This window comes from Piliocolobus tephrosceles, chromosome 1, assembly GCF_002776525.5.
Source record: "Piliocolobus tephrosceles isolate RC106 chromosome 1, ASM277652v3, whole genome shotgun sequence".
NCBI classification, from domain to species: domain Eukaryota; kingdom Metazoa; phylum Chordata; class Mammalia; order Primates; family Cercopithecidae; genus Piliocolobus; species Piliocolobus tephrosceles.
Window position 1 is genome coordinate 84,272,159 of NC_045434.1, and position 25,353 is coordinate 84,297,511.

The 25,353-nt window shown below is 41.6% G+C and overlaps 1 pseudogene; it reads right to left on the minus strand.

Annotated features, from left to right (window-relative positions):
• The window catches only part of LOC113219638, a 102,112-nt pseudogene that overhangs the window by 4,651 nt on the left and 72,108 nt on the right, over positions 1-25,353 (minus strand).

Here is a 25,353-nt window from a genome sequence, read left to right on the forward strand (position 1 = left end):
CCAAAATATGTTTAGAATCAAACATTATAATACAGATATTGTCAGCTATTAGAGCTACTTAGCAAATTTGAACATTGCAAAGATAAGTGACATTCTTTCATAAATTCCATCAGCAGAAAACACTTGGTAAAAACTGTACTGCAACATGTGGTGACAAAACCAAACCAATTAAGCCAGTGTGAACCTTTGGTCCTGAGGTGGGAGTGGAGGTGACACACCCAGGACCTATAGGGGCTGGCAGCCAAGGAGGTGAAAGTTGACGAATTCAGTTACCATACTCTGAAAATTGCTCTGGCCAAGATTGCCAGTGACTTCCACCTTACCAAAATTAATAGGCAATCCTCAGTCTGCATCTCATTTGCCCCTTTAACAGTATTTCACAGTGCTGATCACCTCTCTTAACTAAAACATTTTCCTTCACTTGATTTCCACATTCTCCTGATTTTCTCCTACCTCACTGGCCACTCGTTCTCAGTCTCCTTCACTGGATGATCCTTATCTTCTTGATCTTCAAATACTGGAGTGGCCCAGGGCTCAGAACTTCATCTCTTTTCTAGCTACACCCATTACCGAGGTGATCTCAATTAATCTTAAGTCCATAAATACAATCTATGATGGTCTGAAAAACTTGTCATAAATTCTTCAATACTCCTTCCATTGAAAAGTTGGGTCTATATCCTCTTACGTTGAATCTAGGCCAAGCTTCGTGACTTGCTTGTCCTAAATAGAATGTAGTATAAATAACTGCTTACCTTCCTAGGGTGAGCCATAAAAGGCAATGCAGTGTCAGCTTGTCCACTGGAACACTGTCACTAGAACCCTACATTGCCATGTAAGACATTCAACTAAATTCAACTGTCCTAAGGCTGCCATGCTAGTAGGGAGCCCAAGCTGCATGCAGTCACCCATTCAGCAGCTCCAGGCAGCATCAGCTGCTGGACATGTGATTGCAGACACCTCCAGATGATTGTAGTCTGCAGCTGTCAATCACCCTAGCCAAGACTCCCAGTCTTCTCATCTGAGGCCCCAGTCATTGTGGAGAAGAGTTAACTTCTCATCACTGTGTTTTTTTCACATTTCTGATGCATAACGTCCATGAACCTGATGAAATAATTGCATTAAGCTGCTACATTCTGAGATAATTTGTTATGCAACAGTAGTAACTAGAACAACATCATCTTTTTTTTTTTGGCAGGGTGTCTTTTCACCCAGGTTAGAGTACAGTGGTACGACCATAGCTCACTGCAGCCTCCACCTCCCAGGTTTAAGTGATCCACTCACCTCAGCCTCCTGAGTAGCTGGGACTACAGGTGTGCACCACCACGCCCAGCTAATTTTTTTTGTTGGGGGTGGGGGTAGAGATGGTTTCGCCTTGCTGCCCAGGCTGGTCTCAGACTCCTGGGCTCAAATATTCCTCTTGCCTCAGCTTCCAAAGTGCTAGGATTACAGGTGTAAGCTACCATGCCTGGTCCAAATGGTCTTTACACTCATTAAATCCTCTTTAAAATCCTGTACAGTAGAATCTATTATTATTTCCACAGAGAAAAACTGAGGACTAGACAGATTAAGTAACTTTCCCAAGTGTACAAAGCTGATAGGTAGTATCAGGATTCCAGCACAGGTGGGATTCATTCTAAAGCTTGTGTGCTGAAATGCTTTCCTCACCTACCTCATAGCAAGGTAAAAGAAACTAATACCAGCTACCTGATTCATATTTAGACTGTGCCCTATTGTCTAAAAAGAGAAGAGAAAATGGAAATGACTTAGCTATAACCTGGAAGCACAGAAGACATTCTTTTGCAGAGATTTTTGTTCATTGTTTTCCTTATTAAAGAAGAGCAAACAAGAGAGAACAGTTTTATTAAAATAGGACTTATTTCATGGAGACAAAAAAATGAAACTCTTCGTTATCAGGATGGTAATGGATGATAACTCAATTTAAATACAAAGAGAGATTGTCAAATTGTAATCTGTGAAGATTTTTTAAATGATTATTTCAATTCAGTTCCAACAGCCACTTCTCTTGAATGGTTTGGAACCCACCTGCCAGAAGGTGACGGGACCAGAACAGATGTGCTCTCCAGGCCTCATTCAGCAATAAGATTCAGTGCTTCACACCAGTATGGGAGACCAATTAAACTCACAGTTGTATGGTGGAGCCAGCGATTATGTTTTAGAACAGACTGACCTCTCTCTGACCCAGAGGATAGCAAGCATCAGCATTTACAAGCCAAATGAAATAAGGCACTGTCAGCAATGTTTCTTACAGTAAGAAATATAACAACAATAATAATAAAAAGCACTAAGACATAAACCCACATATAAGATGTTATCTGGAGACCCCAGGCATCCATGAAAAGGGAAGTGAAAATTCAAGAAAATTCAATCTGGGATCCTAACAGGGGCTTTCCTCAAATAAGAAAGGCCCCCAAGTTGGCGCAGTGGCTCATGCCTGTGATCCCAGCACTTTGGGAGGCTGAGGCAGGCAGATCACCTGAGGTCAGGAGTTTGAGACCAGCCTAGCCAACATGGTGAAACCCCGTCTCTATTGAAAATGCAAAAAAATTAGCCAGGCATGGCGGCATGGGCCTGTAATCCCAGCTACTTAGGAGGTGGAGGCAGGAGAATTGCTTGAAACTGGAAGGTGGAGGTTGCAGTGAGCCAAGATCGCGCCAGAGCACTCCAGCCTGGGCAACAGAGCAAAATTCCATCAAAAAACAAAAAAAAAAAGAAAAAGAAAAAATAAATAAAGTCCCCAAATATTATAAAAATTAAGGAAAAATCCATGCGGAGGACAATGAAGAGTACAAAAGACTTCATAAGTATTAAAATGTGGGACCTTGTTCCAGCCACTTCTTCAGATACTAGCATGACATTGACATAGGTCAGGATAAAAAGCTAGAGAACAATATCAAAGAATGATGTTAGAAAAAAATTAAGTATTTTTTATTACTGTAACATTAGGTTTTCCTGTTCTTTGAAAGTTTGTTTCTCATAATGATAACATGTTATCCTATATAAAAACAACTAATTGATCATTAGTGTATTATTTTCTCAGCAATGGAACTGAATTTTCTCTAAACCATCTATATCCATACTCTTGTTCATCCTGCCTTGTGAGAAGGGGATGATTTATTTAATGACTACCTTAGTGCAAGGTACCATGTATGACTGTGAAACAAATACTTTTACTACACAAAAATAAATTATCTAGGCAGTGATAAAACTACCACCTTGTCCTCATTAGTACCTCATACTAAAAACGGAATTAATCAGCCAGACACAGTGGCTCACGCCTGTAAACTAAGCATTTTGGCAGGCCGAGGTGGGTGGATCACCTGAGGTCATACCACTGCACTCCAGCCTGGGTGACAGAGTGAGAGTCTGTCTCAGGAAAAAAATAAAATGGAATTAACCATCCCACAAAACTACTAGATAATCATTAACAAGTACTAGAGCAACCATTCCCAAATTCCTTTTTTAAAACCACTATTAAGATGTTTCAGTTCATTCATTCAGTCACCAATGAATGTCATCAATGAAGTACTTACCAAGCCCCCAGTCTCCACCAGATACAGAGTATAAAATATAAATGGATGATGTGCAACTTTCATTGTAGAAATCCCCAAGATAAACTTACAAATTTTAAACAAAGGTGTCATAATATTGTTAATGTCCTTTTAGTTGGAAGGGGAAGGTTGGTTGGTGGAAGGTAATGAAGCAGAGAAATTTTCCTGAAAGCTGAATTATAGTATACCTTTTGGTACACTTTGGATTGCTCAGAACAGAGTAGACAACAGAGACGATTTTTCCAAGAGAGAAAAGAATAAACCACAGCTATTATTAAAAAAAATTGAAATCATGTCCTCTGCAGCAACATAGATAAAGCTGGAGGCCATTATTCTAAGTGAAATGACTTAGAAGCAGAAAATCAAATACTGCATGTTCTCACTGTGGTATTTGGGAACTAAACCATGAGTACACATGGACATAAAGAAGTAAATCATAGGTACTGGGGACTCTAAAAAGAGGGAGACTGCGGGGGTGAAGCTTGAAAACTTGCCTATTGAATACAATGCTTGCTATTTGGGTAATGGGTATACTAGAAGCCCAGTCCCTGCCAATATGCAATACACCCGTGTACCCCTTGAATCTAAAATAAAATGAAAATTTTTAAAAAGAATAAACCAACTTCAGGGCTGTGGGAAGCAAGCTGGGACAGAAGAATCAGGCCCCTCCAGGAAAAGACAGAGGTACAAATAACCAAATCCAAGCATGGCTAAGTGAAATCTCATGAGGGTGATTAAATTTTCCAGTGGTGGCCAGGCACAGTGGCTCACCCCTGTAATCTCAGCACTTTGGGAGGCTGAGGCGGGTGGATCACCTGAGGTCAGGAGTTCGAGACCAGCCTGGCCAACATGGAGAAACCCTGTCTCTACTAAAAATACAGAATTAGCTGGGCATGGTGGCGCATGCCTGTAATCCCAGCTACTCAGGAGGCTGAGGCAGGAGAATCGCTTGAACTTGGGAGGCAGAGGTTGTGGTGAGCTGAGATCGTGCCATTGCACTCCAGCCTGGGCAACAAGAGCGAAAACTCCGTCTAAAAAAAAAACCAAAAATTCAAGTGACTCAGTTCCACAAAGACAGGGCCAGGTGGAGCCACTCCTGAGAAGAGATAGTTATAGTTGTCAGGTGGGGGCTAGGATGATAGATGGATGATGGTGGTCCTTCTAGGTTAGAAGGGCATTGGTTACTAAGGGTTGGGAAGAGGACATGAGGCAGAAACCCATGAGCGCTTCCAGGTCTTAGTCAAGGAGGGGTAGCCTCAAGTTTTAGCAAGGAATTTCAACACACATCAAAAACCCAGATGCAAAGCTACAAATATAAGCTAACCAGGTAAACTAGGGGTCAGCTGGAAGCTCTCTGAAGTATCTGAGGGCTAAATGTTACTTTGGGCCCACTAGACCAGTGGTGTGGAAGCAAGGACCCATTTTAAGATCTCACCAGCTGTTGGTCAGACTTCTCAGTGTGCCCTGTAAGGCCAGACTAGCCCTAACCAAGGGTCTATATGGAGTAGAACCTGAAGGTTGTGACAGGAAAATAAAAATCCAGGACCCCAATTCACTCTGCCAAAAGGAAAAAAAATGAAGCTGAAAGCTGAGTTGTGCAAGAGCTGCCTTTCCTTTTGTTCCTAAGCAGATAGCCACAGATAAAAGGTTAAATATCTCCACAGGTAGCTACTCTATGTTCACCTTATCTTACGTAAAGCTCCAATTTACTGAGCATGAGAGGAATATGTAATTGACTATTCCCCTACCTGCTCCTTTTCTCTTGCAACACGTAGATTCAGTAATGTAACCACCTCTCTCCCCTCCAGCCCCCTATTCCCTCTTTAAATATTGAAGCCCTCGGACCATAGACTATTTCTGAAATTCTGTGTTTGTTTTCCTCCTGGGCATGTCCTTAACCTTAGCAAAATAAACTTCTAAATTGATTGATACTGGTCTCAGATGCTTTTTGGTTAACAAGGTCATCACTGCTGGCATCTGGTTAAGACTGAATAGTCATGAACTTATGCTGCCAACCTAAAACTACTCCCTCACTGGGATGCCTAACACCTTGGACAGTGTGGCCATTGCTTTGGGTTAAGGTCGAATCAGGGAACATCTTTCACAGGCTAGGTACAATCTAAAGCTTGGATTAACCTGCCCACTAGCATACTGATACTTATTACTTTGAGCACTTGAGCTCAAATGCAAATAATGATTTCTCCCTTAATTGGCTGCTGTGGTGATCCCATCTGGAGTGGAAGCGCTAAAGGTTAAATAATAAAAAGCTACTGTGGAGCTATAAACCATGGTTTAAAAACCCCTTTAAAGGAAAGTGATTAAAAGGGATAGCTAAGGTACAATACCCTCTGCCCAGTGAACAATAAGATGGACTAGGATGTCTAGATAACACGTTAGATTGAGCTATTGACTATCTCTTCCATACACTCTTTCATTCAGCAAATATATATTGAGCACTGACTGTATGCTGGACAGTATGCCAGGTCTTTCTCAGGCTTGGAGAACACAAGCAATTCTTCTCTCTCTCTCTCTTTTTTTTTTTTTTTTTTTTTGGACAGGGACTCACTCTGTCACCCAGGCTGGAGTGCAGTGGCGTGATCACAGCCCACTGCAGCCTCAACCTCCTGAGCTCAAGCTATTCCCCCTCCTCAGCCTCCCAAGTAGCTGGGACTACAGATAAGTGCCACCATGTCCAGCTAATTTTTGTGTTGTTTGTTGTTGTTGTTGTTTTTGAGACAGGGTCTCGTTCTGTCCCCCAGGCTAGAGTGCAGTGGTGCAATCTTGGCTCACTACAGCCTCCGCCTTCTGGGTTGAAGTGATTCTTCTGCCTCAGCCTCCTGAATAGCTGGGATTACAGGCATGCACCACCACACCTGGCTAATTTTGTATTTTTAGTAGAGATGTTGGCCAGGCTGGTCTCGAACTCCTGATCTCAGGTGATCCACCCACCTCAACCTCCCAAAGTACTGGAATTACAGGCATGAACCACCACACCTGGCTAATTTTGTTTAGTTTTTGTAGAGACAGGGTCTCACTATGTTGCCCAGGCTTGTCTCAAATTCACGGACGCAAGTGATCTTCCTGCCTCCGCTGCCCAAAGTGCTGAGATTACGGGTGTGAGTCACTGTGCCAGGCCAAATTCTCTCTTTCTTATACTCACTCTGGCTTTCTCTCACTCTCTTCCTCTGTTTCTGCCTTTTCCTCACTACAGTCTCTGTGAACATATCTTTCAGCAGCAATTTATCTGTTTCTTCCCCACTTTCCTCTGCCTACCTTTCCTTCTCCCTCTATTTGTCCTTTCTCTTCTCTAATCTTTTCTCATCTTTCTTTTATTTCCTTACCTTTCCACCACCCTCCCTTCCCTTAACTTCTCATAATGCTGAAAGAAAACCAGTTTTAAAATATGTATTAAATATAACCAATCTCAATGGGGGAAAGAGTCTCATCTCAAGGGAGCTCCTGTTAAATGCATTACTCTTGGGACAAATGACATAAAGTTAGCACTTACTCACACGTTTATATAGATGTAGATGAATATCCTACCTAGAAGAGACAGAGCACTGAAGGAAGAGAATCCCAGGTGTTTGATTTTTTCTGGCCATTGGTGATGGTAGAGGGAGGAAGGAAGGGTTTATGCATGGGACACTCTCTGGGGACAGTGAGGAAATGTGTCATCAGAGCAAGTGGTTTAGTGAAGAGACTGTCCTGATCCTTTTTCTCACATCATTTTTCTGATTCTCACAATATCCCTATGAGGTAGACAGCATTATTATCTGCATTTAAGGAAGCAGGTGTAGAAAGTCAGTGATGGAGCTAGAACAAGGGCCCAGTCTGTCTGATACCAAAGCCCATGGTGACAGAACAAAGATGGCTGAACAGTTCTGTCTACCAGAACAAAGCCAAGTCACAAAAAGGAACTGCAGTAAGATGTTCTGAGGGCTCATAGTCCCATGGCACTGCTCTCATCCAACTTTGCACGCGTGGTCCCTAACAGTGTGCTGGCCCAGGCTTGGAGCTCAATAAAAGATTAGTGAATGCATGAACAAGATTCAAAGCAGCAAGCACTAGAAATTTCTGAACTGGAAAAATCATTATCTTACCCAATTCAGGAATCATGCAGCCCCTGCATAAACATTCCCAGGACAATCCTACAAAATAAGAGTCGTAATTTGGCCACATTTTTGATACAGCAGTTCAAGGCCTTAAGCTTCTGTATAAACAGAGGACTTAAAATACTTTTCCTATACTATCACTTTTGTAAAATTTCACCTATCATAAAATCTTGAAAATCATCAGAATGTGGCTGGGCACAGTGGCTCACACTGTAATCCCAGCATGTTGGCAGGCTGAGGTGGGAGGATTACGTGACACCAGGAGTTCAAGACTAGCCCAGGCAACATAGCAAGACCCTGTCTCCACAAAAACATTTTTAAAAATTATCTGGGTGTGGTGGTGTAAGCCTGTAGTCCCTGTTACTTGGGAGCCTGGAGCAGAATAACTCAAGCCCAGGAGTTCAAGGTTACAGTGAGCCGTGATTATGCCACTGCACTCCAGCCTCAAAGACAGACAGAGAGAGAGAGAGAGAGAGAGACCCCGTTTCGAAAAAACAAATTTTCTTTTTTTTTGAGACGGAGTCTGCTGTGTTGCTCAGGCTCACTGCAACCTCTGCCTCCTGGTTCAAGCGATTTGCCTGCCTTAGCCTCCCAAATAACTGGGGTTACAGGTGCCCACCACCACATCCAGCTAATTTTTGTATTTTAGTAGAGATAGCGTTTTGCTATGTTGGCCAAGCTGGTCTTGAACCCCTGACCTCAGGCGATCCACCTGCCTCAGCCCTCCAAAGTTCTGAGATTACAGGCATGAGCCACTGCACCCGGCCATAAAAAATATTTTTTTAATCATCAGAATGTAAATATATGTGCATTCATGACATTTGGCCAGGCTGGTCTCAAACTCCTAATCTCAGGTGATCCACCCGCCTTGGCCTCACCTGCTCTCAGCCACATCTATTCTTTCAAAAGTTTTACTAACTCATATTTCTCAGCCATATAGTGGTACTCATCTATATTCCCAATTACTCAGGAGGCTGAGGCAGGAGGATCACTGGAGCCCAGGAGTTCAAAGCTGCAGTGAGCTGTGATTACACAACTGCACTCCAGCCTGGGAGACAGCAACATGCTGTCTCTACAAAAAAACCAACAACAGGCCGGGCACTTTGGGAGACCAAGGCAGGTGTATCATGAGGTCAAGAGATTGAGACCATCCTGGCTAATACATTGAACCCCCATCTCTACTAGAAATACAAAAAAATTAGCTGGGCTTGGTGGCGGGCACCTGTAGTCCCAGCTACTACGAAGGCTGAGGCAGGAGAATGGCGTGAACCCGGGAGGTGGAGCTTGCAGTGAGCCGAGATTGTGCCACTGCACTCCAGCCTGGATGACAGAGCAAGACTCCGTCTCAAAAAAACAAGCAAACAAAAAACCCAACAACAATAAAACTCGTATTTCTCTTCAGGATTCTGTGTAAACATAAAGTTTTCTACAGTACCATATATATATATATATATATATGTATTTAGTTTTGAGACAGGGTCTCACTTTGTTGCCCAGACTGAAGTGAACACAATCATAGCTTACCACAGCCTTGACCTCCTGGGCTCAAACAATCCTCTCACCTCAGCCTCTCAAGTAGCTGGGACTCAAGTAGCTAGGCATGCACCACCATACCCAGCTTGCTATTTATTTACTTATCGAGACAAGGTCTCACTATGTTGCCCAGGCTGTTCTGAAACTCCTGGGCTCAAATTATCTTCCTGCTTGAACCTCCCAAAGTGTTGGGATTACAGGTGTGCACCACCATGCCCAGTCATACATATCTTATAATTTAGTCAGTTTGATCATTTGTCTTCTAACTTGATCATTTATTCAATGATACTTTTACTTGGTGATATTCACGCCTTAGGTGATATATTTACAAAGATACTCTCCTTAAGAGATTTATTCTCCTTGTGTGATAGTATGTTGTATGTATCTAATCTATTTTGAGTTTTCAGCTCTTTAGAAGGAATATGTATTAAATTATACCAAGTCTCAAGATAGAGAAGTTTACTGTGCCTATTTTGCTAATCATGAAACTAAAACTCAAAAGTGTAAGGAATTTGCCTGAGGTCTCACAGCAACAGTAGGAAGATATTAAAGACATGACCATGACTTAGAAGTTGATACTTGTGTTTCAGAAACTATTACTTGTGTTATACTCTCATTATACAGCCAGCTGGCTTCTTGAGTCTAAGAAGCTCAACAGATTTTTTATTTACTTGGGAATATTTTAATGCTAATGTGCAGAAGTTTTATTTATGGGAAGAAGAGAACAACACATTTAGTGTGTTTTTCTGCATTTAGAGTGATAGATGAATAAAACTGTCATACAGTAGAATTTTGGAATTGTGGAACTGAAAATTCTCCTCACAATCATTTAACAGGTACAGTCTAGGAATCACAGAACCTCTGCCTTGTGATCCCAGTGAAAAGGATCTCATTGCTTTATAAGATTGCCTTTATTGCTGAAAAAGTCTATTTTTAATTATGCATAGTAAATAATATAACAGTTAGCTATTGCTACTATCATGTAACAAGTCACTTCAAAATTTAGCGGCATAACGCACCATTTTCGTGGCTACAGTCAGCAATTTAGGCTCTGCTCAGTTGGGCAGTTCTTCTGTTAGATTCCTTCATGGATCTGTTTTCAGACACAGATTGGTTTTTGCCAATCTTGGCTGGGCTCTCACACATGTCTGGAGCCTCAGCTGGGACAACTGAGCTGACTCAGCTCTGGTCCAGATGGTCTGTCATTCTCTAGCAGGCTAGCCTAGACTTGCATGGCAAAGGCAGGGATCCCAACAAAGCAAGTAGAAATGCACAAAGCCTCTAAAGTCTAGTACTGAAATTAGCACACCATCACTTCTGCCACATGGTATTGGCCAAAGCAAAAGTCACAAGTCCAGCCTAGAATTAAGGGGTAGGGAAATGGACTTCACCTCTGAATGGGAGAAGGCACATTATAAAGTGTTTGGAGGGCTAGGTAGAGTGGCTCACGTCTATAGTCCCAGCTACTCAGGAGGCTGAGGCTGGAGAATCAATTGAGCCCAGGAGTTTGAGGCTGCAATGAGCCAAGGTCATACTGCTATAGTCCAGTCTAGGTGAAAGAGTGAGACCCTATCTCTGAAAAAAAAAAAGGTTGGGGGGTGTTGGATATAGGCAGGTCCAAACAACTGTGAACATGTTTGCAACCTACCACATATATTAAAAATTGCAGCTGGGTGCGGTGGCTAATGCTTGTAATCCCAGCACTTTGGGAGGTCAAGGCAAGTGGGTCATGAGGTCAGGAGTTCGAGACCAGCCTGGCCAACACAGTGAAATCCTGTCTCTACTAAAAATACAAAACTTAGCTGGGAGTGGTGGCGGGTGCCTGTAATCCTAGCTACTTGGGAGGCTGAGGGAGGAGAATACTTGAACCAGGGAGGTGGAGGTTGCAGTGAGCTGAGACCGTGCCACTACATTTCAGCCTGGGTGACAGAACTAGACTCCGTCTCAAAAAAAAAAAAAACTGCATTTAGGGCTGGGTGCGGTGGCTCACACCTGTAATCCTAGCACGTGTGGGGGCTGAGGCGGGTGGATCACCTGAGGTCAGGAGTTCGAGACCAGCCTGGCCAACATGGTGAAACCCTATCTCTACTAAAAACACAAAAATTAGCTGGTTATGGTGGCACACACTTGTAATCCCAGCTACTTGGGAGGCTGAGGCACAAGAATTGCTTGAACCCAAGAGACAGAGGTTGCAGTGAGCCGAGATCGTACCATTGCGCTCCAACCTGGATGAAAAGAGTGAAACACCACCTCCAAAAAAAAAAAAAAAAAAAAGCATTTAGGAAGGAGGTGTTGAGTATATTAACCAAATAAGATATAATATTCAAAATGCCAAAAAGACAACAGTAGGACATGGACATTAATTAGTCAGAATGGATGACAACTGTAAACAGTAGACATGGCCCAATTAATGTATGCTGACTGGCCTGAAAGATGTGATATTAAGATAATATTTCACTAAGAAGCCAGGAATACCCAAATTCTATCCTTGTTCTTAAGTTTCTCCCAAGAGACATATACACCCAAGAGACACAGCAAGGCATTTTATCATTGGCTGGAGCTTTGGCCCCAACTTCTAGCAAAGAACTCAAGTTCAGTCTGAATAACCTCAAGCCAAAGTATGCCCAAAGGCTTGCTTTGGTTTTTTTCCCACTGGAATCCTGAATCTGAGACTCAGATCTTTTCACTCCACTGCATGGACAGGTCACATCCACCAGATGGGAGGCAGAAGACCCAAAGGAGCAGAGAGCAGAAGAGATGGTTTGCCCCAAAGCCTACACCTGTTGACCTCAGGGCTTCTCAGATCATAGCAGAAGAACTTCTCAAGTAAGTTACAAAATGGGAGGGGTCAAGGGTAGGAGCATCTAAAGAGAGGAAGACAGTAAGGGTTTATTACACCAACTGCTTCACCCTTTGGTGAGGGATGGGTGGGTCTCCACTCTGATGATGGAGAATGTAAGCTTTATCTCACATCTCTAGCTTTCTAGAGGGAAGAGGTCAGAGAGAAACCTATCCCTGTATACCAAACATTTCAGCACAGCATCATGGTTTCCATTCACTGGTAAGTGGTGAACTAATTGTCCTTAAACTTGTGTGTCCATACCATTTTGGTATAAAGGGCGGGGCGAGGGTGAGGAGCAAAGAGAAGACGAGAGACAATACCATATAGCACTGACATTTTGCAAAGTACTTTCACAAATAATTCACGCACAAACTCTCTTACCACCATCTTGAACTTTCAGGACTCCATGTGAATTTTACTTTAATGGCCAAGGTTACATAAAGTGTCTCTAGTCACTGAATTCATGAGTATCTGTTGGGGTGCTCTTGTTGCAAGGATAGAAACCAATTACAACTTAAAGACCTTACTGGAAGCTTATCAGATAGTTCATGAAAACAAAGGAAAGGCAGAAGTACCAGGACAGCTGTAGGATCTAAGCAGTGAAAACTAATGGTTATTTCTTCCAGGTGCCAATGACAGGATAAATCAGCTCCAACATTTCTGGCTCTGACCCAGCAATTCCATTACTGGGTATATACCCAAAGGAATATAAATCGTCCTATCATAAAGTCACATGCAGCCGGGAATAGTGGCTCACACCTGTAATCCCAGCATTTTGGGAGGCCGAGGCAGGCAGATCGCTTCAGCCCAGGAGTTCAAGACCATCCTGGGCAACATGGCTAAACCACGTCTCTACTAAAAATACAAAAATTAGTTGGGCATGGTGGCACCTGTCTGTAGTCCCAGCTACTTGGGAGGCTGAGGCATGAGAATTGCTTGATTGCTTGAACCCGTAAGAGGGAGGCTGCAGTGAGCCAAGATTACACCACTGTACTCTAGCCTGGGTGACAGAGTGAGATTTGGTCTCAAAAAAAAAAAAAAAAAAGGCGTATGCATGCGTATGTTCATTGCAGCACTATTCACAATAGCAAAGTCATGGAATCAACCTAAATGCCCATCAACAGTGGACTGGAAAAAGAAAATGTGGTATATATACACCATGGAAAACTACACAGTCATAAAAAAGAACGAGCTCATGGACTTTGCAGGAAAATGGATGGAACTGGAGGCCATTACCCTTAGCAAACTAATGCGGGAACAGAAAACCAAATACCTTATGTTCTCACTTGTAAGTGACAGTTAAATGATGAGAATACCTGAACACAACGTAGAGGGGAAAAACACACGCTGGGGCCTACTGGAGGGTGGAGGCTAGGAGGAGGCAGAGGATCAGGAAAAATAATGAATGGGTACTAGACTTAATACCTGGGTGAATAAATAATCTGTACAACAAATGCCCATGACACAAGTTTACCTATGTAGCAAACCTGCACATGTACCCCAAACTTAAAAGTTTAAAAACAAAAATTTCAGGGAAACACTATCTGGATGACCTAGCTTGGCTGTATGTTCATCCACTGGACAGAAAAAGCCATGGCCTCTAACAAAGGACTATTTTGGTGGTTCATGGGGAGAGACTAATTTCTCATTTTCCAAAAGAATAGGTAAAGTTTCTGGGCCATCCAAAACAATCCACAATGTTATAGCCACTGCATCATTAAAGTACTGAATAAAGACACGCAGCAAGGGTAGAGTGGCCTGGGGACTGTAGTGTATAATAAGCTAGTGAGCAACTTCAGAAAATGTATTCAGTTGGCTCTCTCTAAAGGAGTAGTTGGGAAACTTGCTTATCACCATTGTTCTAAAAAAGTACCCAGCACTTGCGTTGAGCTGGTGTGATAATACACACAGATATAAAAATGATTGCCATGATGGAAGAAGTTTTTTATTATAATCACAGTCCCTAGAAAGAGGAGGCACAGCACACATGCAGGACCGCACAAGGAAGCACCAAAGCTAGATGAGCAGGCAGGGAGAGACAGGATCTGTGGGTGGGAGATTTAATTGTAGTTTATGCAGGAAGGAATGGGCCAAGCAAAGTAGGCAAGCGGTACAAGCTTATGGTCAGAGAGTCTAAATAATTTCAGTGGGCTCTGCGCTATGCTGGTGGTCTCCAGTTGTCTGGTACTTGGCCCTGCGGTGATTAGGATAGGGGATGGAGTCCCAGACAGTAGAAGTCTGATAAAAGGTGACATGTGGGCAATATAGTCTTGGAATTGGTTGGTTTGCATATTAAAGGCATACTGGCAGGGAAGTTCCTTATCTTTAGGAATTAGTTAATCCTCAGAGGGGTGGTTTCCAGGGTCCAGAAGATCCCAAATGCCACAACATCAAGAATACAGAAAATTAGCTGGGTGCCAGGGCACAAGTCTGTAGTCCCAGCTTCTCAGGAGGCTGAGGCAGGAGGATTGCTTGACCCCAGGAGTTTCAGGCATAGTGAGACCCTGTCTCTTAAAAAAAAAAAAAAAAAAAAAAGAGGCTGGGTGCGGTAGCTCACACTTGTAATCACATCACTTTGGGAGGCTGAAGTGGGAGGATTGCTTGAGCCCAGCCCAGGCAACATAATGAGACCTCATCTTTACAAATAATAAAAAAGAAATAGCCAAGTGTGGTGGCACGCAGCTGTGGTCCCAGCTACTCTTGCTAGAATGAGGTGAGAGGATGACTTGAGCCTGGAAGGTCAAGGCTGCAGTGAGCTGTGATCACACCACTGCACTCCAGCCTGGAAAACAGAATAAGACCCTGTCTCCCCCCCTCCAAAAAAAAAAAAAAAGAATGCAGAACATAAGAAAATACAGCTAATGCAAAATATAGTGGTTTTTTGTTTGTTTGGGTTTTTTTTTTTTTTTTTTTAAATAATAGAGATAAGGTGTTGCCTAGGCTGATCTTGAACTCCAAGCCTCAAGCAATCCTCCTACTTCAGCCTCTCAAAGTGCTGAGATTACAGGCATAAGCCACCACACCTGGCCCAAAATACAGTGAAAGTAACTATAGGCATAACTTGAGATACTGCAGGTTTGGTTCCAGACCACCACAAAAAAGTGAATATCACAATAAAGCAAGTAACACAAATTTTTTGGTTTCCCAGTGCACATTAAATTTTATGTTCACACTATACTGTAGTCTACTAAGTGTGCAATAGCATTATGTCTACAAAAACAATGTACATACCTTAATTTAAAAATACTTCATTGCTAAAAAATGCTAACATTAATTTGAGCCTTCAGTGAGTTGTAATATTTTTGCGACTTGTCCTGACGGATACTGACTGACCAGGGTGATGGTTGCAGAAGGCTGGGGTGCCTGTGGCAATTTTCTAAAATAAGACAACAATGAAGTTAACTGCCTCAATTGACTCTTCCTTTTACAGAAGATTTATCTGCAGCATGTGGTGCTATTTGATAGCATTTTACCCACAATACAACTTCTTTCAAAATTGGAGTCAATCCTCTCAAATCCTGACACTGCTTAACAACTAAGTTTATATAATATTGTAAATCTTTTGTTGTCATTTCAACAATATTCACAACATCTTCACTGGGAGTAGTTTCCATCTCAAGAAACCCCTATCTTTGCTCATCTGGTAAGAAGCAACTCCTCATCCATTCAAGTTTTATCATGAGATTGCAGGAATACAGTCACATCTTCAGGCTCCACTGCTAATTCTAGTTCTCTTGCTATTTCCACCATATCTGCAGTGACTTCCTCCACTGAAGTCTTGAACCCCTCAAAGTCATACATAATGGAATCAATTTCTTCCAAACTCCTGTTAAGCTCCTCCCATGATGAGAATCATGAATGTTCTCACTGGTGTCTAGAATGGTGAAGCCTTTCCAGAAGATTTTCAATTTACTTTGCCCACATCCATCACAGGAATTGCTATCTATGGCAGCCATGGCCTTGCAAAATGTATTTCTTAAATAATAAGACTTGAAAGTTGAAATTACTCCTATAGAATGGATGTTCTGTTAGCAGGCATGAAAACAACATTTATCTCCTTGTACATCTCCATCAGAATGCTTGGATTAACTAGGTGCATTGTCAATGAGCAATAATATTTTAAAATAAATCTTTTTTCCATGAGTAGTAGGTCTCAACAATGGACTTAAATTATTCAGTGAAACCATGCTATAAACAGATGGGCTCTCATCCAGATTTTATTTTTCCATTTATAGCACACAGGCAGAGTAGATTTAGCATCATTCTTTTTTTAATGACATGAAATCCTGAACTTCATTAGCATGATTCTAAAGGATCCTAGGATTTTTAGAATGGTAAATGAGCATTGGCTTCAACTTAAAGTCACCAGCTACATTAGCCCTTAACAAGAGAGTCAGCCTGTCCTTTGAAGCTTTAAAGCCAGACTATTGACTTCTTTCTTTCTTTCTTTTTTTTTTTCTGAGACAGAGCCTCATTCTGTCAACCAGTCTGCAGTGCAGTGACGTAATCTTGGCTCACTGCAACCTCTGCCTCCTGGGTTCAAGTGATTCTCCTGCCTTAGACCCCCAAGTAACTGGGACTACAGGTGTGCACCACCACACCTGGCTAATTTTTTGTATTTTAGTAGAGATGGGGTCTCACCATGTGTTGGCCAGGCTGGTCTCAAACTTCTGACCTCAAGTTATCCAGCCACTTTGGCCTCCCAAAGTGCTGGGATTATAGGCGTGAGCCACTGCACCTGGCCTATATTGACTTATTTCTAGCTATGACAATTCTAGATGGCATCTTCTTCCAACAGAAGGCTGTTTCATCTACACAGAAGATCTGTTGTGTAGTGTAGCCACCTTTATCATCTTAGCTAGAACTTCTGGATCACTTACTGTTTCACCTGGCACTTTTATGTTATTAAGACAACTTCTTTCCTTAAACCTCTGAACCAACTTCTGCTAGCTTCAAACTTTTCTTTTGTAGCTTTCTTACCTCTCTCAGCCTTCTTAGAATTGCAGAGAGTTAGGGCCTTGCTCTGGATTATGCTTTGGCTTAAGGGAATGTAGTGGCTGGTTTGATCTTCTATCCAGACCACCAAAACTTTCTCCATATCAGTAATAAAGTTATTTCTCTTTTTCTTTTTTATCATTCATATGTTTACAAAGTGGCACTTTTAATTTATTTGAAGAACTTTTCCTTTGTACTCACAACTCTCCTGTTAATGCAAGAGGCCTTGTTGGCCAGGTGGGGTGGCATATGCCTGTAGTCCTTTGGGAAGCAGAGGCAGGAGGATTGTTTGAGGCTAGGATATTGAGACCAGCTTGGGGAATATAGCGAGACCCCATCTCCACACACAAAAAAAATTTTAGAAGTCTGATAAAAGGTGACAAGTGGGCAATATGGTCTTGGAATTGGTTGGTTTGCATATTAAAGACATACTGGCAGGCAAGTTCCTTATCTTTAGAAATTAGTTAATCCTTGGAGGCGCAGTTCCGGGGGTCCACAAGACCCCAAATGCCAGAGCATCAAGAATACAGAAAATTAGCCAGGTGCCATAGCACGAGTGCCATAGCATAAGCAGAACATGAATGAAAATTTTTTAATTAACTGGGCGTGGTGGCATACGCCTGTCCCAGCCACTCAGGAGGCTGAGGTGGGAGGATCACTTGAGTCCAGGAGTTTGAGGCTGCAGTGAGCTATCATTGTGCCACTGCACTCCTGCCTGGGTGACAGAGTGAGACCCCATTAAAAAAAAAAAGGCCTTGTTTTTGGACTATCTTGCCTTTCATCCTCCTTTCCCCTGTAAGTGTAATCATTTCTAGCTTTTGATTTAAAGTGAGAGATGTATGACTCTTACTTTCACCTGAACACTTAGAGGCCATTGTAGGGTTATTAATTGGCTTAATTTCAATATCGTTTCATGGGGAATTGGAGGCCCAAGGACAAGCAGAGAGATGAGGGAAGGGCCTGTCCATGGAGCAGTCAGAACATACACAGCATTTACCTAAGTTAGCTGTCTTATATGGGTTCAGTTCATAGCTCCCAAAATAATTACCATAGTAACATGAATGATCACTGATTATATATCACCATAATAGATACAATCATGATTATTTTAAAATTTGACACATTGTGAGGAATATCAAACTACGACATGGAGACACACAGTGAGCATGTACTGTTGGAAAAATGGCGCCAGTAGACTTGGTTTATACAGGTACATTAGTCAAGTTTCTCTAAAGGGACAGAACTAATAGGGCAGACGTATACATGAAGGGGAGTTTATTAAGGGGTATTGACTCACAAAATCACAAGGTAAAGTCCCACAATAGGCCATTTGCAAGCTGAGGAGCAAGAAAGCCAGTCTGAGTCCCAAAACCTCAAAAGTAGGGATGCAGCCTTCAGTCAGTGGCTGAAGGCTGGAGAGCCCCTGGCAAACCATTGATGTAGGTTAGAGTCCAGAAGCTGAAGGTCTTGGAGTCTGATGCTTGAAGGCAGGAAGCATCCAACATGGGAGAAAGATGAAGGCCGGAAGACTCAGCAAGTCTGCTCATTCCACCTTCTTCTGCCTGCTTTATTCTAGCTGCTCCAGCTGATTAGATGGTGCCCACCCAGATTGAGGGTGGGTCTGCCTCTCACAGTCCACTGACTCAAATGTTTATCTCCTTTGGCATCACCCTCACAGACACACCCAGGAACCATTCTTTGTATCCTTCAATCCAAACAAGTTGATACTCAATATTAACCATCACAACAGGGTTGCCACAAACCTTTAATTTGTGAAAAATGCACTGTGAAGCACAATAAAGCGCAGTAAAATGAGGTATGCCTGTGTATTCTTTGGGCAGACATATAGCCATATGAAGATACTAGATATATGATACAGAGTATAGAATGAAGCCTACAGAGCTCCTATCTAGGTTCCATTTTACTGACCATGCAATATGCTACAGGCACAGTCTACTGAATCTCCTTCCACCACTCCAGCTCCTCTTCCTTTCCTTTAGCCTTGTTCATCATGCCCAAACTCTTGGGTTTACTGAAGCAGTTGCTATAGCCACAATTATTGCATGAATCTATTTTTTAGTATGACAATATGCTATGTGCAAGTGTACTTTAAGATATTTAAAAACTCAGTTATATTATAGATTAATGGATGTGTGATCTTCCAAATTGATGCCAACCTATAAATTCCCAGTCACTGAAATTCTTTAGTATGTGAAACTAGTCTTTTTTTTTTTTTTTTAGACAGACTCTTGCTCTGTCATCCAGGCTGGAGTGCAATGGCATGATCTCAGCTCACTGCAACCTCCGCCTCCCAGGTTCAAGCGATTCTCCCACCTCAGCCTCCTGAGTAGCTAGGATTACAGGCACCCACCATCGTGCCTGGATAATTTTTGTATTTTTGTAGAGATGGGGCTTCACTGTTTTGGCTAGGCTGGTCTTGAACGAACTCCTGACCTCAGATGATCTACCCACCTCAGCCTCCCAAAGCACTGGGATTACAGGTATGAGTCACTGCGCCTGGCCCAATTTTTTTTTTACTTTGATATTCCTCCATCTTCACATTTATTTCAATTCCTCTACTAGAATCATATTCTTATTTATTTTTCTCTCTGTGCATTCTTGAAATATTTCTGCTCAGTAGAGAAGCAATATGAAGCTTCAGTGTTTTATTAACTATATCAAACAGCAGATTCTCTAGATGATGAGCCAAAAGTTGCTGAAGGGTGTATTTTTTTGGTCTGCTGTGAATTATACCACCAGGCTCAACAAAGTGGTAAAAACTGTTTTAAATTATTAGCTGAATATGTGAGAACTGGCCGTTGCAAAATCTGTCATGTAGCATTATGCCATTATCAAGAGAAATTTTAGCATTTTCTGTTTTCTCCACAGATAAAGTGCTTGTTTTCTTTAGCTTTTCTTCTATTGAGATTGGTTAATCCTTTTCAAACCAGGAAACTCAGACTTAATATATGTAGACCTTGCTTTGCACAATCTTCTCTATCTTGCATTTAGGGGCACGCAGTCCATCTGTCATTTTTACTGTGCTCACATGAATCGTGCTGATTTATACTTAACCATAGCTAATTTCATTTGTGTTTTTGAGTTTGTTTTTTGATTTTCAAAAGCAGCCAAAAGTGAGTTGACATTTTAGCACTTTGGTCTATTTTATAAAGAGTGACGACATAATATTCATCTATAATTCTTACCTTTAAAGTTACTTAATGTCATGTTGATAGAAAAGGAAACTGCTGACATTGACTTTCTACACTTTAAATCAATTCTTTAGTATCTTCACATAAGTCTCCCCCTAAAATTTCCTGTTTTTAGAAGAGATTTTTATACTTACCCATTGCATAAACCTGGAGAAATTCTTTTCTTCACTTATTTCAATTTCCCAATATATAAAAGAGTTAATAATGTAGCTACCACAGAGCATATTGTGAAATTCACTGAGAAATCACAGAGATATGCTGCTTTGGGAAGAGCAGGAAGAACTCTGTGAATAATAGGTTGTACCAATCTTCCTCCAAACACTTCTCTGACAAGCACACAAATCTGACACATATTTCTGCAGAGATCTAGGGCTCCAAGTTTTCTCCTTTTGTGATGTAATCACTCTCCATGGAGTTTAGTCATATGCGGCTCATTTTCAGTGTCTCTATTTTCTAAATAAAGGCATGAATAGAATCAACTCTTGGATTCTAGAAACTACAATAAACCGAAATGTGTTTAAAGAAAACTTAATGAATCATTATGCTACCCCTCCACCATAAGACTGTAGAATGTTAGCTTTAAAAGGAATACAGGGAACATCCAGTCCAATCTTTGCATTTTATAGACAAGACAACTGAGCTTTTGGGAGCTTGGGGAATCTCGTGATTTTCTCAAAGTGAGATTAGTTAAGTGGTAGATCTGTGTGTGTGTGTGTAATTTCAAAAACATGCAATACTAGTATATTTTTCATTTTCATTGGTTTCTTTTTTAAAAGTATCTTCAAACTAATATACTTGGTTAAACTTTTTAAGTCTCAAAACACAACTAAAATAACCTGTTATGTTTCATTTTTTAACCAAAAAACTGCTACTGAGGCTTTTGCCTTTAAGAATAATTTCTGGGGCCAGGTGTGGTGGCTCATGCCTATAATCCTAGAACTTTGGGAGCCGAGCATGGGAATCATTTGAGGCCAGGAGTTTGAGACCAACCCGGGCAACATAGCGAGATCCTGTTTCTACAAAAAATTTTAAAATATGACCGGATGTGGTGGCATGCAACTGTAGTCCCAGCTACTTGAGAGGCTGAGGAGGGAGGATATCTTCGAGGCTGAAGAAAGCAAGCTATGAAGGCACCATTGCACCCCATCCCAAGGGGCTGGAGTGAGACCCTATCTTCAAAAAAAAAAAAAGATTTCTAAGAAATGGTATATTCAGAGGTATTTCAACATATTTAATAACAGTATATCATGGGCATTACCCAACAACTGGTGTGTCTGTCCTGGTTCTACCAGCTGCACATGAGCCTGGGTATATCATTGAAAAATAGGCAGTGCCATATGCTGGAAATAAAGATGTAATCCTTGAACATTGTTGCACCACAGTGAAAATGTAACAATGCCCAGTAAAGCTATAATATTTTCATTATTAAATTTGTTCAACACTATTTTTTTTCCACAAAAAGTTGAACAGAAAACACAGGGTTTTTTTTTTTCCTATATGATATTTCTACTGGATTAACCACTAGATTTAGGTAATAGTAACAGAGCTGAACTTCTGGACCTGGTAACATTGTCTCTTCAAGTTAGCATTTTCGACATAATACAAAATAAATTCTGGCAATAGTCATCTACGTATGTAATTTGTAGAGCTGTTATATTGGGCTTCGTGAGGAAGGACAACATGTGCTTTATTAGCAATGTTAAACGGGGGCTTAATTAATGTTTGCTGATATACTACAGAATTTCATAAAGAATGGCAACAAATGTTTCCCAAAATCAATATGGAAATGAGTTATGAAATTTGCTTTACTGAACAAGTCTTCATTTGTGGAAGGAATGCATTTTGGTTTTTGTTTCCCTGCTATTTGAAGGAACAGATTGAGTGTTCCTTTGTTTTCTTGTTCCTACATAGAAGACATGTAAAATAATCATAAACTATTAGTACTAGAAGGAAACCTAAAAATCTAATATAACTTCCCACACAATGCAAATCCCTTCTGCAGCATCCCTGATAAATCTTCACCCAGCTTCTTCTGACATTTCCAATGATAGGGAGCACATTGCTTAGTGAGACAGCCTGTTCCTCACTCAAGAGTTTGAGCTGCTATACAGGTCTGTGTTAACTCTTTTTATTGGTGTTTCTGAAAGTGTGGTCCCTGGACCAACAGCAATAGCATCACATATAAACTCATTGGAGGATGGGTGCAGTGGCTTAGCCTGTAATCCCAGCACTTGGGGAGGCTGAGTTGGGTGGATCACCTGAGGTCAGGAGTTTGAGACCAGCCTGGCCAACATGGTGAAACCCCATCTCTACTAAAAATACCAAAATTAGCTGGGTGTGGTGGTGTGCACCTGTAGCCCCAGCCACTTGGGAGGCTGAGGGAGGAGAATTGCTTGAAACTGGGAGGTGGAGCTTGCAGTGAGCTGAGATCACGCCACTGCACTCCAGCCTGGGTAACAGAGCGAGACTCCATCTCAAAAAAAAAAAAAATAATAATTAAAAAAAGAAACTTGTTAGAAATGCAAATTCTCAGCTCTGGGTGAGGGTGGCTCACATCTGTACCCAACCATTTGGAGGCTGAGGTGGGAGAATCGCTTGAGCCCAGGAGTTTGAGACCAACCTAGGCAACACAGCAAACTCCATCTCTACAAAAAAATGTTATAATTAGCCATGCATGATGGCACACACCTATAGTCCCAACTACTCAGGATGCTGAGGCAGGAGGATTGCTTGAGCCTAGCAGTTCAAGGCTGCAGGGAGCTAGAAGTGTGCCACTCTAGTTAACCCTGGGTGACAGAGCAAGACCTTGTCTCAAAAAAAAAAAAAAAAAAAAAAGCCAATTCTCAGGTTCCCCTGCCAGATTTACTGAATCAGAAATTATAAGAATGGGGCCCAGCAGTGTTTTAACAAGCTCTCAGGTGATTCTGATGTGTGCTAAAGTTTAAGAAACATTGCCCTATATAACGCTCCACACAGCCGGGTACAGTGGCTCATGCCTGTACTCCTAACACTTTGGGAGGCCAAGGTGGGCAGATCACCTGAGGTCAGGAGTTTGAGACCAGCCTGGCCAACATGGTGAAACCCCATCTCCACTAAAAATACAGAATTAGCCAGGCGTGGTGGCAGGCACCTGTAATACCAGCTACTTGGGAGGTTGAAGCAGGAGAATCACTTGAACCAGGAAGCAGAGGTGGCAGTGAGCTGAGATCGTACCACTGCCCTCCATTCAGCCTGGGCGACAGAGCAAGACTTTCTCAGAAAAAAAGAGAAAGACTCCACACAACAGAATTGGGTTGCAGATATCAGAAATCTAACTGTAAAATTAGATTTAGTATAAAAGGCATTATCCTAGTTCGTGAGGCTCAGGATAATGGAGTAGCTCGTAGGATCAAGGGATTGATCAGGACCTACAGGACCTGGGCTTCTGGGACTGGAAAGAAGAAATGTCTCACTTCATGTCTGCTCATGAGTGCTCCGAATGGCTCCATCTCCCACCCACCCTCAGCCCATGTGTTGCAATTTCTCTGTCTCTGCTTGTTTTTATCCTCTTTGACTGCAGACAGACTTCTGCACATGGTGAAGATGGCATGTCCTCTACCCTGCAAACTGCGTGCATACATACCTTCATATCTCTCTAGGACTTGACCTCTGAGGCAAGGCTATTCCTCTCCAGGCTCCAAATCAAGAAATCCCAGGGAAGAACTCCAAGGGCCAGAAATGTTAATGGAAGAAAGGTGTTGGGAAGTCTTGCAGAGAAGATAAATAACAGTAGCTACTGCAGCCTATTACATAAACTATAGTCAATGTTACTTTGAGAAAAGGAAGTTTAGAAAGATCATTTGCCTTGCCCAAATCACTAAGTCAGTGAAAATCAAAACCAAAAAAACTAAAAAATAGTAATATTTAAGACCATACCATAGTCACTCATTTACTAAGGAATTTCCTAGAAAAATTTAGTTTAGGTTTTAGCTCTATATATTTGCACTGAACTTTCTCCCTCATGGAAAAAAAAAGTTAGTTTTATAAAAATAACTTCATGAGTCTGTAGTAAAACAATGGTGAAAGGAATATAATTTTTCCTATTGCAGACAGACGGTTGAGATTCTTTTGCATTTATGTCATTCAAAAATGATTGTTACAAACTTTAAACTTGGCAGCAATGTACTCCCAATGGAGGAAGGGAAACAAATCAAGCCAATCTAAAGTCATGAAGATTTAAATAATGTATTTAAGAAAAAACACAAAATAGAACATTTATGGTTTTTTTTTTTTTTTGCAAGAACTTAGACTTAAGGCTTCCTGATGCGAAAAAAAAAAAAAAAATCTTTTAAGGAATCTACTTTAGCAAACAATTTTTTTGAAAATGTGCCTTCTACTTAACTCAAGAAAAATATATACTAATGAAGCCTACAAGCTAAGAACATACATAATCAAAGCATCAGGTTCCAAAGCTTTTCTTATTTTTTTGAGGTGGAGTCTTGCTCTGTAGCCCAGGCTGGAGTGCAGTGGTACAATCTCAGCTCCCTGCAACCTCCACCTCCCGGGTTCAAGAGATTCTCCTGCCTCAGCCTCCTGAGTAGCTGAGACTACAGGCATACACCACCATGCCCAGCTAATTTTTGTATTTTTAGTAGGGATGGGGTTTCGCCATGTTGGCCAGGCTGGTCTCAGCTCCTGTGCTCAAGTGATCCACCCCCCTCCGCCTCCCAAAGTGCTGGGATTACAGGCGAGAGCCACCGTGCTCAGCCTCCAAAGGTTTTCATAACACTATTTATTTGATCTCTCTAGCCATAAGCTGGTCTTCCCATTTTCCCTTTAAACAAAATCATAGCCTATTACGGCTTTTATTTTCAGGGCATATTATAAACCCTATTAAATGTGCTATATAGCTGAATCAATATAAGAACCTTAACTCTGGAATTTCCTGATCCTTGAATGTCTAAATTCATAACATTGTTGTGTTCCACCATTTGTGGACAGTTTTACGAAAATAAGTACCATTCTAGGTTATATCTTTTCAACTTTACATTTGCTTCTGCCAGTTGGGCTACTGTAGCTCCCCAGGACAGCCTTAGGCTAGGGCTTATGTC